General features: G+C 44.5%; 1 protein-coding gene across 1 annotated transcript in view; it reads right to left on the reverse strand.

The window, feature by feature from the left end:
• The window catches only part of LOC126156790 (cilia- and flagella-associated protein 100-like), a 169,030-nt gene that overhangs the window by 53,703 nt on the left and 97,860 nt on the right, over positions 1-17,467 (reverse strand). The window lies entirely within an intron of this gene.

Here is a 17,467-nt window from a genome sequence, read left to right on the forward strand (position 1 = left end):
TACAATAGGTCACAAGCATAACTCCTCTGTATGTCTATCCCTCCAGATGCAAACGAATATCACAATAATGCAAATATAGAAAAACATGATATTAGATGTGACACAACAATTACGCTTGTAAACTCATATTTACTACAGTAAGTGACATTTCAAAATGTAAGTTTCAACTTGAATTATTTTACGAACATTTTTGAACTGGACTAAGACCTAGCACTCCTATCCAGTAACTATTTTTCCTGTTAACTGACTACGAAAGATCTTAAGTATGGTTTCAATCACAAGTGGCAAAGTGTGTGTGGGTTTAAACTTGAAATGAAAAAGCATAAAGTTATGTATTGGGATTCGAACCCAGCACCTAATCAGATTTTTAACTAAGCGCAGTCAGACGATAGAAATCATAAATTTTCACCAATAGCGAGCTGACTGAAACTGAAATGACGAGACGAAAAAGTTTTCACTTACCGGGATGCGAACCCAGTACCTAATGTCATAGACTTCTAGTCACTAACAGACATTAAAAATCTGTTTACTTCACCAGTAGCGATATGTGTACATGTCTGAACTGGAAATAATAGGAAGTAAAGGTCTGTGCTGACTGGGAGTCGAACCCTGGACTTACCGTCGTTGACTACTCACGAAGAGACGTTGACTATCAAATTCGTTTTCACCACTAACTGAAAATGGCATATTTGAACCTGAAATGATATGACGAAAAGTTCTGTGTCTGACTGGCAGTCGAAATCGATAGAAACCGTTAGTGTTGAAAACGCACGAAGACGTGTTAAAAATCATAGCCACTTGACACCTACAGTTTGGTGTGTGCATGCTACAACATGAAATGACACGATGGAAATTTTTTTGCCAGATCGGGATTCGAACCGAGACACGAACTTCATGGAGACCTTGGGGGCTCCGGAATCTTGAGAAATACTGAACGATGGTACTGCATAGTCTCAAAGGCGTCAAATCCAGTCCAGCATCAATATTTTTAATATCTCAAATCCAGATACAATAAGAAATAAGTGCCATTGACCTTACATGACGATTCGCTCATTAATAAAAAGAATCATGTAAGAAAGAGAACACTTGATATAGTTTCTACCTAGCGTTAACTACCGCCTCTGCCATGTCCCAGCCTTCACTGAATCGCCTAAAGTACGTATCAAAGGGACGTCAGGTTTAATGTGGCTTTAGAAGCATCATGCAACCCTACAATGTTCAACCTGCGTTACCAGAGGGAAGAGGCTGTTTTTGTACTTGTTAAAACGATTGCTTGATGTGTCACTCGAACCTGGACCTTAAGCATAGGTAGCTAAAATCATTTCAACAGACCACTAACCTACACAGAGGACTGTGGCATACAGAAGAATGCTCCGCATGGAAAGAGAATTCTGATTCTCTGGATTTGAGTACAACTTGCTCGATACAATTATTTCACTAGCTGTCTACCCAATGTGTATTTTTGACTTGATAATTTAATTACTGAAATTAGGTTACATAGCAGAAAACTGTACGAACTGGTTACACGGTGGAGTTTGGAAATCTGTGCTGGACGTGTGTTTTCCGCTTGTGATTGTGTGCTGATGTATGTATTTATAGTTTACTCATAAATATAGCGCACTGTAAACGTAAATAGGGTATTAATTTATGTAATGCACCAGCGCAGTTTACCTAAAGAAACTGAACAAATGCGAGTAGGACTCGCGTTCTGAGGAGTCCGTTAAAACATACTTATGTTTACAGATAATAATAATAATGATAATTTTGTGGACTCAATGCCCTGGTGCAAATATTTCTATTGGGCGCTACTTTTTTCCTTCATTAGTTTTTTTTCTCTTTGTTCTTTGTTCCCTTTCTTTGAGCTCTTTGTTACGCCGAAGTAAGCGCTTTTGTCGGTGTGGCTTCGTCGCCATTATTATTCCTATTTCCATAATAGAAGTATCTTGAATGAAGTAAGTAAATGATCTCTTCTTGAAATAAATAATAATGTCTTCCTTGTAGAGAACAAAAAATAAACGCCTACTATATGAGCTAAATGTTGAAGAGCCGGCCGCGGTGGTCTAGCGGTTCTGGCGCTGCAGTCCGGAACCGCGGGACTGCTACGGTCGCAGGTTCGAATCCTGCCTCGGGCATGGGTGTGTGTGATGTCCTTAGGTTAGTTAGGTTTAAGTAGTTCTAAGTTCTAGGGGACTTATGACCTAAGATGTTGAGTCCCATAGTGCTCAGAGCCATTTGAACCATTTGAGCCAATGTTGAAGACAATAAACAAAATAAAAATCTCTTAATGACGTCTCAAAAATCGGTAATCCGATCGAGAATCCAACCTCTCAATTTGCACGCACGTGCTTTACCGCTAGACCCCGAGGACTAAAATGTCTGTAGGCTGTTCATCTACAGTATTGGATGCTTGCGAGTGTTAAAATATTTGACATACAATGTATGGTCGTATTGACTTAGAGATTAAAATACTTACATCCCCAAGGCACCGTAGATCTTAAAAATTGACATAATTTTCTTAAGGGATCTTTGCAGACAACCGTATCTGCAGTCAAATGTGAATCCTGAAAATATAACTCTATGCACACAGTGGCACAAACAACATTTGTGTTAATAATTGCATCGCAGAGGCGTGTCCATCGCAGTTGGCACCTACGAAAAGTGATGCATTTCTTCTTCTGATCTAGAGCCCTCAGACGCTTATCCTTTTCGCTTCTTACGGAATAACTATCAAGAAAATTTCTTTGTGGACGGAAATGCAGTTCAAACTTGGACTGACGACATCTTTATCTCCATACCAGTAGCTTTCTATTTGCGTGGAATCTAAAAACTGCCGGATCATCGTCACATTGTTTTAGTTAATAGAAGAGTGGAGATATATGTTATTGCAGGTTAATTTCGCTCTTATGTTTTCTTCTTGTATTGAGTAAATCAACTTGAAGCGCTATAAAATATCCTTTGTTGTAATACAAATAAACTGCAGTTTACCAGAACACCCTTATGGCAAAAGTCTAATTGAGTATAAGAAAACTACCTGTAACACGAGCCAGCCCTTTTGACCATCATGCAGTATGTGTCCAGTGAAGTCCTGTGTCTCACCCAAGAAGCATTTCGGCGTTCCCATGAAAATGTATAAACCTTACAGTGAGAGTAGATCCAAAAAGAAACTCAGTTAACAGATTATTCTATGTCACACATAATCTACCGAATTGTGTATTCACAAAAACTAAGATATGTCTTGGCGTAAGCGACAAAATGAGTTTGATTTTGGTTTGGTAAGGGGCACGTGTGGATTGTGATATTCATTCTGCAAACCTTTATACAACATGTTTTGCTACTTTGATGTTTATTATTAAGATCAGGCACTATCGGCGCAGTCTCAGAAAGCCAGGCTTGAAAATGAACCTGTAAGGTTCGAAACTAGTCGCCTAATATAAAAACTGCACTTTTAGCAGAATCGTCAGTAAACGCTTTAAAAATGTATAAGTTTTAATAAGGACGCAAGGTCACAATTTCTTAAATTTTACACCTTTAGATCTATGGGTACAAAATATAAATTGTTATAATACTTAAGGTGGTGAATTTAAGATTTTTCTGAATGGTTTTCGATCTGGAAGTTTATACCTCGGTAAGGGAAGACGTGAAAAAGCAGATGAAACGGTTAAACCTCTTGCGAGGTTAAAACCTAGGGCTAACACAGCGTTCCTCTTTACAAAGCGGCCACATTATCTCATTTTGCTAGCGGGTCAGTGCTGATGAAAATTCTCTCTCACTGCGATTTTGTTGCTAATGTTAAATATGGGATTAGTTGCAGATTTTGTGTGGAATGACCTTCCTGGAATCAAATAATAAATGACATCCTAATGTTACACATTAAGTGAGAGTCATTATACATCTACACCTACATCTACATTTATACTCCGCAAGCCACCTGACGGTGTTTGGCGGTGGGTACCTTGAGTACCTCTATCGGTTCTCCCTTCTATTCCAGTCTCGTATTGTTCGTGGAAAGAAAGATTTTCGGTATGCCTCTGTGTGGGCTCTAATCTCTCTGATTTTATCCTCATGGTCTCTTCACGAGATATACCTAGGAGGGAAGCAATACACTGCTTGATTCCTCGGTGAAGGTATGTTATCGAAACTTCAACAAAAGCCCGTACCGAGCTACTGAGCGACTCTCTTGCAGAGTCTTCCACTGGAGTCTATCTATCATCTCCGTAACGCTTTCGTGATTACTAAATGATCCTGTAACGAAGCGCGCTGTGCTCCGTTGGATCTTCTCTATCTCTTCTATCAACCCTATCTGGTACGGATACCACACTGGTGCGCAGTATTCAAGCAGTGGGCGAACAAGTGTACTGTAACCTACTTCCTTTGTTTTCGGGCTGCATTTCCTTAGGATTCTTCCAATGAATTTCAGTCTGGCATCTGCTTTACCGACGATTAATTTTATATGGTCATTCCATTTTAGATCACTCCTAATGCCTACTCCCAGATAATTTATGGAATTAACTGCTTTCAGTTGCTGACCTGCTATATTGTAGCTAAATAATAAATGATCATTCTTTCTATGTATTCGCAGCACATTACACTTGTCTACATTGAGATTCAATTGCCATTCCCTGCACCATACGTCACTTCGTTGCCGATCCTCCTGTATTTCAATACAATTTTCCATTGTTACAGCCTCTCGATATACCAAAGCATCATCCGCAAAAAGCCTCAGTGAACTTCCGATGTTGTTCACAAGGTCATATATATACACTCCTGGAAATGGAAAAAAGAACACATTGACACCGGTGTGTCAGACCCACCATACTTGCTCCGGACACTGCGAGAGGGCTGTACAAGCAATGATCACACGCACGGCACAGCGGACACACCAGGAACCGCGGTGTTGACCGTCGAATGGCGCTAGCTGCGCAGCATTTGTGCACCGCCGCCGTCAGTGTCAGCCAGTTTGCCGTGGCATACGGAGCTCCATCGCAGTCTTTAACACTGGTAGCATGCTGCGACAGCGTGGACGTGAACCGTATGTGCAGTTGACGGACTTTGAGCGAGGGCGTATAGTGGGCATGCGGGAGGCCGGGTGGACGTACCGCCGCATTGCTCAACACGTGGGGCGTGAGGTCTCCACAGTACATCGATGTTGTCGCCAGTGGTCGGCGGAAGGTGCACGTGCCCGTCGACCTGGGACCGGACCGCAGCGACGCACGGATGCACGCCAAGACCGTAGGATCCTACGCAGTGCCGTAGGGGACCGCACCGCCACTTCCCAGCAAATTAGGGACACTGTTGCTCCTGGGGTATCGGCGAGGGCCATTCGCAACCGTCTCCATGAAGCTGGGCTACGGTCCCGCACACCGTTAGGCCGTCTTCCGCTCACGCCCCAACATCGTGCAGCCCGCCTCCAGTGGTGTCGCGACAGGCGTGAATGGAGGGACGAATGGAGACGTGTCGTCTTCAGCGATGAGAGTCGCTTCAGCCTTGCTGCCAATGATGGTCGTATGCGTGTTTGGCGCCGTGCAGGTGAGCGCCACAATCAGGACTGCATACGACCGAGGCACACAGGGCCAACACCCGGCATCATGGTGTGGGGAGCGAACTCCTACACTGGCCGTACACCACTGGTGATCGTCGAGGGGACACTGAATAGTGCACGGTACATCCAAAGCGTCGTCGAACCCATCGTTCTACCATTCCTAGACCGGCAAGGGAACTTGCTGTTCCAACAGGACAATGCACGTCCGCATGTACCCCGTGCCACCCAACGTGCTCTAGAAGGTGTAAGTCAACTGCCCTGGCCAGCAAGATCTCCGGATCTGTCCCCCATTGAGCATGTTTGGGACTGGATGAAGCGTCGTCTCACGCGGTCTGCACGTCCAGCACGAACGCTGGTCCAACTGAGGCGCCAGGTGGAAATGGCATGGCAAGCCGTTCCACAGGACTACATCCAGCATCTCTACGATCGTCTCCATGGGAGAATAGCAGCCTGCATTGCTGCGAAAGGTGGATATACACTGTACTAGTGCCGACATTGTGCATGCTCTGTTGCCTGTGTCTATGTTCCTGTGGTTCTGTCAGTGTGATCATGTGATGTATCTGACCCCAGGAATGTGTCAATAAAGTTTCCCCTTCCTGGGACAATGAATTCACGGTGTTCTTATTTCAATTTCCAGGAGTGTATATATATATATATATATATATATATATATATATATATATATATATATATATAGTGAACAGCAACGGTCCCCCTGCGGCACACCTGAAATTACTCTCACTTCGGAAAACTTATCTCCATTGAGAATGACATGCAGCGTTCTGATATCTAGGAACTCTTCAATCCAATCACACAATTGGTCTGATAGTCCATATGCTCTTACTTTGTGCATTAACCGACTGTGGGGAACTGTATCAAACGCCTTGCGGAAGTCAAGAAACACGGCATCCACCTGGGAACCCGTGTCTATGGCCCTCTGAGTCTCGTGGACGAAAGGCGCAAGCTGGGTTTTACACGATCGTCTTTTTCGACACCCATGCTGATTCCTACAGAGCAGATTTGTAGTCTCCAAAAAAGTCATTACACTTGAACACAATACATGTTACAAAATTCCACAACTGATCGACGATAGAGATATAGGTCTATAGTTCTGCACATCTGTTCGACTTCCCTTCTTGAAAACGGGGATGACCTGTGCCCTTTTCCAATCTTTTGGAACCTACGGTACACCGCTGCAAGAAGGGGGGCAAGTTCCTTCGCGTACTCTGAATAAAATCGAACTGGTATCCCATCAGGTCCAGCGGCCTTTCCTCTTTTGAGCGATTGTAATTGTTTTTCTATTCCTCTGTCATCTATTTCGATATCTACAATTTTGTTATCTGTGTGGCAATCTAGAGAAGGAACTACAGTGCAGTCTTCCTCTGTGGAACAGTTTTGGAAAAAGACATTTAATGTTTCGGCCTTTAGTCTGTCATCCTCTGTTTCAGTACCATTTTGGTCACACAGTGTCTGGACATTTTGTTTTGATCCACCGACCGCTTTGACATAAGACCAAAGTTTCTTAGGATTTTCTGCCAAGTCAGTACATAGGATTTTACTTTCGAATTCATCGACCGCCTCTCGCATAGCCCTCCTCACACTACATTTCGCTTCGTGTAATTTTTGTTTGTCTGCAAGGCTTTGGCTATGTTTATGTTTGCTGTGAAGTTCCTTTGCTTCCGTAGCAGTTTTCTAACTCGGTTGTTGTACCACGGTGGCTCTTTTCCATCTCTTACGGTCTTGCTTGGCACATACTCATCTAATGCATATTGTTCGATGGTTTTGAACTTTGTCCACTGATCCTCAACACTATCTGTACTTGAGATAAAACTTCTGTGTTGAGCCGTCAAGTACTCTGAAATCTGCTTTTTGTCACTATTGCTATCCAGAAAAATCTGCCTACTTTTTTAATATTTCTATTTACGGATGAAATCATCGATGCTGCAACCGCTTTATGATCGCTGATTCCCTGTTCTGCATTAACTGTTTCAAATAGTTCGGGTCTCTTTGTCACCAGAAGGTCTAATATGTTATCGCCTCGAGTCGGTTCTCTGTTTAACTGGTCAAGGTAGTTTTCAGATAATGCACTTAAAAAAATTTCACTGGATTCTTTGTCCCTGCCACCCGTTATAAACGTTTGAGTCTCCCAGTCTGTATCTGGTAAATTAAAATCTCCACCCAGAACTATAACATGGTCGGGAAATCTACTCGAAATATTTTCCAAATTTTCCTTCAGGTGTTCTGCCACAACAACTGCTGAGCCAGGGGGCCTAGAGAGACATCCAATTACCATGTTTGAGCCTGCTTTAACCGTGACCTTCACCCAAATTATTTCACATTTCAGATCTCCGTGAAGTTTCTTCGATACTATAGCACTATTTCACTGTCCAGCCTGTCTCTGCGGTATACATTCCAATCTGAGTTTAGAATTTCATTACTGTTTACATCTGGTTTCAGCAAACTTTCCGTACCTAGTACTATGTGGGCATTGTGACCGTTTATTAATGAGAGCAGTTCTGGACCTTCCTATAGACGCTCCTGCAGTTTACTATTAACACATTAATATTGTCTTTCACTGTTGCGTTTTGCCTACTACCTTGTCGCGTCTCAGGAGGCGTCTTGTCGGGCCTAGGGAGGGAATTCTCTAACCTAAAAAACCCACATGTGCACTCCACACGTACTCCCTTGTCGGGCCTAGGGAGGGAGTTCTCTAACCTAAAAAACCCACATGTGCACTCCACACGTACTCCGCCACCCTTGTAGCCGCTTCCTGCGTGTGGTGCAAGCCTGACCTATTCAGGGGGACCCTACATTTCTCCACCCGATATTCAGTTTACTTACTGGAAATACGCCGAAGCGTCAAAGAAACTGGTATAGGCACGCGTATTCAAATTCATAGATACGTAAACAGGCAGCATACGGCGCTGAGGTCGGCAACGCCTTTATAAGACAACGAGTGTCTGGCGCAGTTGTTAGATCGGTTACTGCTGTTACAATAGTAGGTTATCAAGACTTAATGAGTTTGAACATAGGACGGCCGGAGTGGCCGAGCGGTTCTACGCGCTACAGTCTGGAACCGCGCGACCGCTACGATCGCAGGCTCGAATCCTGCCTCGGGCATGGATGTGTGATGCCCTTATGCCACTTAGGTTTAATTAGTTCTAAGTTCTAGGGGACTGATGACCTCAGAAGTTAAGTCCCATAGTGCTCAGAGCCATTTGAACCATTTTGAACGTAGTGTTACAGTCGGAACACAAGTGATGGGACACAGCATCTCCGATATGGCTATGAAGTGGGGATTTTCCCGTACGATCATTTCACGACTGTGGGGATTGAATATCAGGTAACCGGTAAAACATCAAATCTCCGACATCGTTACGGCTGTAGAAAGATCCTGCAAGAACGGGACCAACGACGACTGAAGGAAGTCGTTCAACGTGACAGAAGTGCAATCCTTCCGCTAATTGCCACAGCTTTCAATGCTGAGCCATCAACAAGTGTCAGCGTGCGAACCAATCAACGAAACAACACTGATATGGGCTTTCGGAGCCGAAGGCCCACTCGTGTACCCTTGACGACTGCACGACACAGAGTCTTACGCCTAGTCAGGGCCCGTCAACACCGACATTGGACTGATGATGACTGGAAACATATTGCCTGGTCAGACGACTCTCGTTTTAATTGTATCGAGCGGATGTACTTGTACGGGTATGGAGACAAGCTCATGAATCCATGGACCCTGCACGTCAGCAGGGGAATGTGCGTGTGCAGTTGGAGTGATATGGGACACCTGATACGTCTAGATACGACTCTGACAGGCGACACGTACGTAAGCGTCCTGTCTGATCACCTGCATCCATTCATGTCCATTGTGCATTCCGACGGACTTGTGCAATTGCAGCAAGACAATGTGACACCCCGCACGTCCAGAATTACTACAGAGTGGCTCCAGGAACACTCTTGTGTGTTTAGACACTTCTGCTGTCCACCAAACTCCCCAGACATGAACATTTGGGATGCCTTGCAACCCGCTATTCAGAAGAGATCTCCAGCCCTCGTACTTTACAGATATATGGACAGCCCTGCAGGATTTATTGTGTCATTAGCCGAGTCTATGCCACGTCGTGTTGCGGCACTTCCGCGTGCTCGCGGGACCCTAAAAGATATTAGGCAGGTGTATCAGTTTCTTTGGTTCTTGAGTGTAAATAATTCAAATGCCGTGGGTGCCGGTTGCTGACAGACGAGACTATTACAGGATTATTGGCCTAATAATACATGGTTTCAATATACTGGCACAAATTATTTATGATGTATGTAGAAAAATAACTAGAGAAAGGCGGGCTCAGGGAAGATCAATTTGAATTCCGGAGAAATGTAGGAACACTTGAGGCAATATTGACTATATCATAGAAACTAGGCTGAAGAAAGGTAAACTTACGTTTTGACATTCATTGATTTTAAGAAAACATGTGACAATATTAACTGGAGGACACACCGATATTCTGAAGGCGGTAGGAATAAAACAAAGGGAGCCCAAGGTTATTTACAACATCTATAATCACCAGACTCGGGTGCAGGACATGAAGGGCAACAGTTATTAAGAAGGCAGTAAGAGAGTGTTGTAGTCTAATCCCAATGTTATTCATTCGGTGCGCTGAGCCACCAGTCTAGGATACGAAACGGAAATTTTTAAAGGAAGTTAAAGTTAAGAGAAAGAACTTTAATTTGTGTTGCGCAGATGTCATTGTAATTATGTCGCTAAAGGAAAAAAGACTTATAAGAACAGCTGAATGGTAGGGTAATGAAATGTTGTCGAATTAAATCAGGTAATGCTGGGGGAATTAGATTAGGAAATAGTGAACTAAAAGTAGTAGATGAGTTTTGTTATTCAGGCAGCAAAATAAGTGAAGATGCTGAAGTAGAGAGGATAGAAAAAACAGCGTGCAATTGCAAGAAATATATTTCTGAAAATGAGAAACTAATTTATATCCAAAATAAATATTGATGCTGGATTTGAATTTGAACTCAGATCTCTCCTTTCGCTGGGTTTGACGCCTTTGAGACGCTGAAGTTCCATCGTCCCCATATTTCTCCAAGATTCCGAACTCGTCAAGGTCTCCGTGATGTGCAGTCCTCATCCTGATCAAGCACAAAGGTTTCCATTTTGTCATTTCAAACTGTAGCATGCGCGTACCAACCTAGAGGTGTCAAATGATTATGATTTTTAACACGTCTCCGTACATTTTCAACACTAACGTTTCGTACCGGTTTCGACTCTATGTCAGACAAATAACTTTTTGTCACTTTATTTTGAGTTCAGAAAAGTGCACATCTCGCTACTGTTAAAATAAACCGTTTTTTAACGTCAATTCGTAGCTAGAAGTCAACGACGATAGGTAATGGGTTCGAGTCATGGTAGGTGAAAACTTTTCCGTCTCGTCATTTCAAAAAAATGTTCAAATGTGTGTGAAATCTTATGGGACTTAACTGCTAAGGACATCAGTCCCTAAGCTTACACAGTACCTAACCTAAGTTATCCTAAGGACAAACACGCACACCCATGCCCGAGGGAGGACTCGAACCTCCACCGCGACCAGCCGCACAGTCCATGAATGCAGCGCCTGAGACCGCTCGGTAATCCCGCGCGGCGTCGTCATTTCAGTTTCAGTCAGTTGGATTGTTATATCCTAGCCAGTAATGCCAACCGAGCCCGCTGCCAAAAGGTTGGCAGCATCAAAGTCCGGACGCCGTCCGCATAAGCAGCGCCAGCGATACAGGAAATCGCCGCAAGTCTGCGCGCGCCACCGCTGGCTTCTGGCTTCTTAAGCGCTGGAGTCGCGAGCGCTAGGACAGTTCTGTATTCGCCGCTCAGTTGTATACTCGCCACCGATTTGTGTACTTGCTAGTCAGTCGTGTGTTCATCGCAGCAGAGTTGTTGTTTGTCGTCAGCCGACGCTGACCTAGCCGCTCCGACTCCAACTAGACAGATTTCTGTAGACACGGAGTTCACTACTGTGTTTCTGTATCTTCGTTAATAAAGATAAGTACCGACTTTTATTTAATCAGAGTGTTTGGGTTTTCATCTTTCTGTTCACTGTTCCAGCGGACCGGTCGGCCCGCTATTAAAAGTGTGGCGGTGACTTCGTAAGCCGTTTCTACAGCGAAGTGTTTGTCGCTACGAACGCCGCCACAAAATGGATGATGGTGAAAAATTACAATTTCTAACAGTTGTTGGTGCTTAGTTAGCAATGCGATTAGTGGCTGGGTTCGAATCCCCGTCCAACACAAAACTTTATGCCATGTTACTTACGGTTTAACGCTGTTACTTGTTATAGAAACGACATTTAAGATCTTTTGTGGTTAGTTACCATGAACAATAGTTATTGGATTGGACTGGCGGGTTCCAGTCCAGTGCAAAAATGTTCGTAATGTAATTTCGGGTTAAAACTTGTTTTCTGAAATGTATTTGACGGTAATAATTTGAGTTTGCAAGCGAAACTGGTTGTGTCATCTCTAAAATAACGTTTTTTTATCGTATTTGCATTATCGTGATATTAATTTGCATCTTGACTGACAGACATACAGAGCAGTTATATCCTGTGGCATCTTGAAGTAATCAGTGTGAGTGTGAATTCCTAAGGGACAAAATTGCTGAGGTCATTGGTCCCTAGACTTACACACTATTTAAACTAACTTATGCTAAGAACAACACACACGCCCGTGCTCGAGGGAGGACTCCAGCCTCCGGCAGGAGGGGTCGCGCATCAAATCGTGCGGCCACTTCATGAGGCGAAGAAACCAGTTTTTATGACCAAACGACTCTTCCGAAAAGAGATCAGACCTGCAAGATAGTTACATTATGCGAGTTGCATACAAATCAGCTGAAACGCAGTTCAGGACGTTGGGATACTTCTGAGCATGATAGTACATTAAGAATAACTACAGTAACAGTCTCTGTGTTGAAAAAGACTTGAGAGTTAAGCTGAGCTCAATTGAATCAGACTTCAGACGTTTGATTAAAAATAAACAGCAACAAGCTTCGAACTGAAACATGTAGTTGCTGTTTCAGTAGAAACTAAATTTGAAAATACGCTGTTTACTGATTCTGAAGTCTGATTTACCGTCAAAGTTTGATTTGATACGAAATTTGTTTGCTTTTTGGACTCTTCAAATGGTTCAAATGGCTCTGAACACTATGGGACTTAACTTCTGAGGTCATCAGTCCCCTAGAACTGAGAACTACTTAAACCTAAGTAACCTAAGGACATCACAAACATCCATGCCCGAGGCAGGATTCGAACCTGCGACCGTAACGGTCGCGCGGTTCCAGACTGTAGCGCCTAGAACCGCTCGGCCACTCCGGCCGGCTTTTGGACTCTAATTTACAGTACTCCATGTTCAGTTTATTGCTCTGTTGCAAAACTGGTTTACATTATTTGTGAAGTAAAAGTTTAACAAACATGTTAAATGTTATTCCTCTCTTACTCACTGAATATTAGTATCAGAACTGGCTTAATTCAACTTCACGTTATTTGCTACAACAGAGTGCTTCCACGATACCATATTACTTGTGTGTGTGTAGACGCAAAAACTGTATGTGCGTTGTCAGCACTTAGCAAGATGCCCCCCCCTCCCCCCTCCCCCCGTACCGCTCCACACGGCTGTGGTAATCGTCGCTTAGACTACACTGCCCCTGTCCCCACGTACCACAGTGACCATTAAAATGTGAACAAGTTATAGTGATACGTCCAAATTTCTAAAAGTGTCAAGTGGTACACCGTGACAAAAAGCATGGGAACCCCTGACCTAGGGTATTAATAGCCTGGACGGCGGCTACTTATCTCGTGCACTGAAACCGTTCAACTGCAACACGGAAGTCACTAGTCACTAGTCACGTTAATATAACTATAGCCTGTGTTCGACGTCAACGCGCAATAGCCACTCACAGACGGCAGGTTACACCACTAGCTGTCGAGGTTATATGAGGCATGTCGTGGAGACGCGGAAAACAGTGCATTCGTTGTCATAATGCGGAAACGGAGCTTTCAGGCCAAGGGTGGAAGCATTTCCAAAATGACTAATGTTGTAAAATGTTCGCGAGCCGCCGTGGTTAAACTGTACATTACAAGATAAAAAGACACCATCCAGAACCAGCGCGGAGGGAACTGTGGTGCACTTCTGGTTGGAGATGAAAGAAGTGAGAGACGGCTGTGGAGACGTGTACGGACGAATAGACGTGCAACTCTTAAGTAACTGACTGCCCAAATGAAATAAGGGGCTACCAACTACCAACAGTGTGGCCTCAGCAGTCGTTAAGCGAAAGTTGCCTCCGTAGCAGACGCCTGGTTCATGCACCCATACTGACTGCTGTTCATCGGCGACGAAGGCTGGAATTTGCACTAGGGATGCGTAAAATCGACTAGTTAAAATTGATACCCGTATTTTAGTTCTAAAGCACTTCAGAGAAAGTGTTTAGCACGATTTTGGATGATGTTTTATGCATACCTCCGGGATTAAACATGTATTTTCGCCAACATATCGAGGGTAAATTAAAATCACCACCAGCTATAATCGTATGAGTCGGGTACGTGTTTGAAATCAAACTCAAGTTTTCTTTGAACCTTTCAGCAATTGTACCATCTGAACTGGGAGGTCGGTAACAAGGGTACAATTATTATTTTATTCCGGTTGCTAACAATGACCTTTGCCTATACTAACTCACAGGAATTATCTACTTCAATTTTGCTACAAGATGAACTACTTCTAACAGCAAAAAAGTGTCAACGCCAGCTGTGTTTATCTCTGGCTTTAGCCAGCTTTCAATGCCTATGAAGAGCATCAGTGCTTTCTCTTAGCGCTTGGAGCTCTGGTACTTTCCCAATACAGCTACGACAATTTACAACTGTTAAGCTAATTGTTCCTGGATCTATGTTCTTCCTGTGTTCGATCTGCTCCCTTTGAGACTGAAGCCTTTTTTGTGTTTCCCCGAGGCCCTCTAACCTAAAAAACCGTCCTAACGTTGCTCTAAATTCCGGTGTTCTATTTTCGTAACACACAACAAAAAACAGAACTTCATTGATTGCGCTCTCAAAAATAACGCACGGTGCCGAAACGCTGACTTAACATCTGGAAGATTCCGTATTGGGAAGGAGCGCCTGGTCCCCGACACGAATCTGCCCGGCGGACTTGTGTCGAGATCCGGTGAGCCGGCCAGTCTGTGGATGGTTTTTAGGCGGTTTTCCATCTGTCTCGGCGAATGCGGGCTAGTTCCCCTTATTCCGCCTCAGCTACACTATGTCGACGATTGCCGCGCAAACAAGTTCTCCACATACGCGTACACCACAATTACTCTGCCACGCAAACGCAGGGTTTACACTCGTCTGGTGGGAGACGTTCCCTGGAGAGGGGGGAGGGTGGGGGGCGGTCCACCGGGGGCCGAACCGCACAATAAGCCTGAAAGAGTGGTTCGGTGTGGGGCGGCGGAGGAGTGAAGAGGACTGCGATAGTCGTCGTGGGATTGTGGACCACTGTGGCTGCAGCGGGGACGGAGCCCCTCCGTCGTTTCTAGGCCCCCTGTTAAAATACAATACAATAACAGCTGGGAGCGATGAACACGCTGGTCTACACAAGTAGAACAACACAGCGTTGCCAGATCTCTCGCAGTGTTGTCAATCTCATTACTTTGCTTTCACACTTACTAAATGCAAGCAAATAATTGGTACGGTAAGGGACAAATGATTTCAAGCTATTTTGTGTAGTGGTCGAAAGTACACGTTATGTTGCATCAGAAACATATTTTATTATGTGGAAGCTAGGTTATGACGAACAAAGCAGTTTCAATCTGAAGAACAAAAAAGAGCGATGAGTTGATTGGAATTGAATCGGAGAGTCGGAAAGAGGATGGATGACAGATACAGGTGCGTCATTCCCTGTTGCGTCCACTCACTGCCAAGGGTCACTCACCGTAGTGGCTGGTGAGTGGTGGCGTGTCAATCTCTCAGCATGCATGACAAGATGTTCTGAGTGGGTGAGAGGTCTGGAGACCGTGCTGGCCAATGCAACAGTTGAACATCCTGTGTATCGAGGTATGTCAGGCCAGCTCGGGAAACATGCAGTCTTTGTGTTATCTTGTTGAAAGATAATGTGATGGGGGCTTCAAACATAGGACTGGGCCATAGGTCCTAACACGTAAAAAATCAAAGCCTGCTGTCCAAATTGCTGGCTATACGAACCAAGGCGGTCGTGTTGCGTACACAATGGCACCCCATACCATCAAGCCAGGTGCTGAGGCGGTGTGTCGATGACAAAAGCAATGTGGCAACGCTCTTTGTCCTTGGAGTCTTCACCCATGGATACATCTTCTACGAAGACCCTGGATTCAAAGCAGGTGGTGTCATTCCTGTGTCCAGCTTTGCCGTTGGGCACACCAGTATTCCTACCAATATACCATTCTCTGTTGCCTTGCTAAGGGATGCGGATCAATAGTCGCCATGCTGAAAATCAGTGGTGTTCAAGACTTTGACACATAGACGGTGTGCCTTGCTGCACACAAGCCTTATTTCCAGACTCAAAGAACGTGATGTGTATGTACGATCCTGCACCGGAGAGCCGTGTGTGTGTTCTCTGATGCACTCGTATCTAGGAGCGCTGAGATCCTGCATGGTGTTGAGTATGGCCCTTCTGAAACTTTCGAGTCCATATGCAACACAGTTGTGGTATCCCGCTCAATACGATCACCAATATCTTGGAATGATAAGCTGTATACCCAAACTTGTGGTACACTTCATGGGAATTTCACATTTCTTTTGGGGCGCCTTCACAGTGTTGCAATTTGAATCGCCAGCAATATACGGTTTAACACAAAAAAATACGCACTACAAAGGAATTACCAGAATGGACGGAAATCGGCAGATCTGACGTACATGAACAGAGAAATAAACGATTACAATTTCAGAAAAATTGGATGACTTATTTCAGAGAAAGAGCTTCACAAACTGAGCAAGTCAAGTAACGCATTGGTGAACGTCTGGCCCTTATGGAAGCAGTTATTCGCTTACACAGATTGACAGAATTGTTAGACGTCCTTCTAAGGGACATCACGCCAAATTCTGTGCAACTGGCGCGTTAGATCGTCAAAATCCCGACCTAGTTGGAGGGCCCTAACCATAACGATCGTAAGATTCTTAATTGGTGGGAGATCCAGAGATCTTGCTGGTCAAGAAACGGTTTGGCAAGCAGGAAGACAGGTAGCAAAAACTCTCGCCTCATGCAAGCGGACATATCTTGCTGAAATCTAAGCCCAAGATGGCTTGCCATGAAGGACAAGCAAACGGGCCCTAGAATATCGTTGACGTACCGCTGAGCTGTAAGGGTGTCGCAGTTGAAAACCAAAGGGGTCCTGCTGTGAAATGAATGGCACCCCAGACTATATCTCCTGGTTCTCGGGCCTTATGACGCCTGACAGTCTGGTTAGTGTCCCACTGCTGTCTGGGGCAGATACAGACGCGTCTTCGCTGGTCATTGTCTTCAGTGACGAGTCCCACTTCGAAATGAGTCCAGATGACAAACGACGATGTGTCTGGAGACGCCGTGGACAGTCGCCCGAAATATGGGCCCACAGCCAGGAGATATGGTCTGGAGGTCATTTCATTTCATTTCATAGCCGGACTTCTTTGGTTGACATCTGCGGCACCCTTAAGAACGCAGCGGTACGTCGAGGATATTTTACGGCCCGTTTTGTTGCCCTTTATTGCAAACCGTCCTAGGCTTACATTTTACCAAGATAATGCCCGCCTGCACACGGTGAGAGTTTTTACTACTTGTTGGGATTGCCAAACCGTACCTTGACCAGTAAGATCTCCCACAACTGAGAACGTTAAGAGCATTATGGGCAGGGCCCTCGAACCATCTTTGATTTTGACTGTCTAA

Source organism: Schistocerca cancellata, chromosome 2, assembly GCF_023864275.1.
Source record: "Schistocerca cancellata isolate TAMUIC-IGC-003103 chromosome 2, iqSchCanc2.1, whole genome shotgun sequence".
NCBI lineage: Eukaryota > Metazoa > Arthropoda > Insecta > Orthoptera > Acrididae > Schistocerca > Schistocerca cancellata.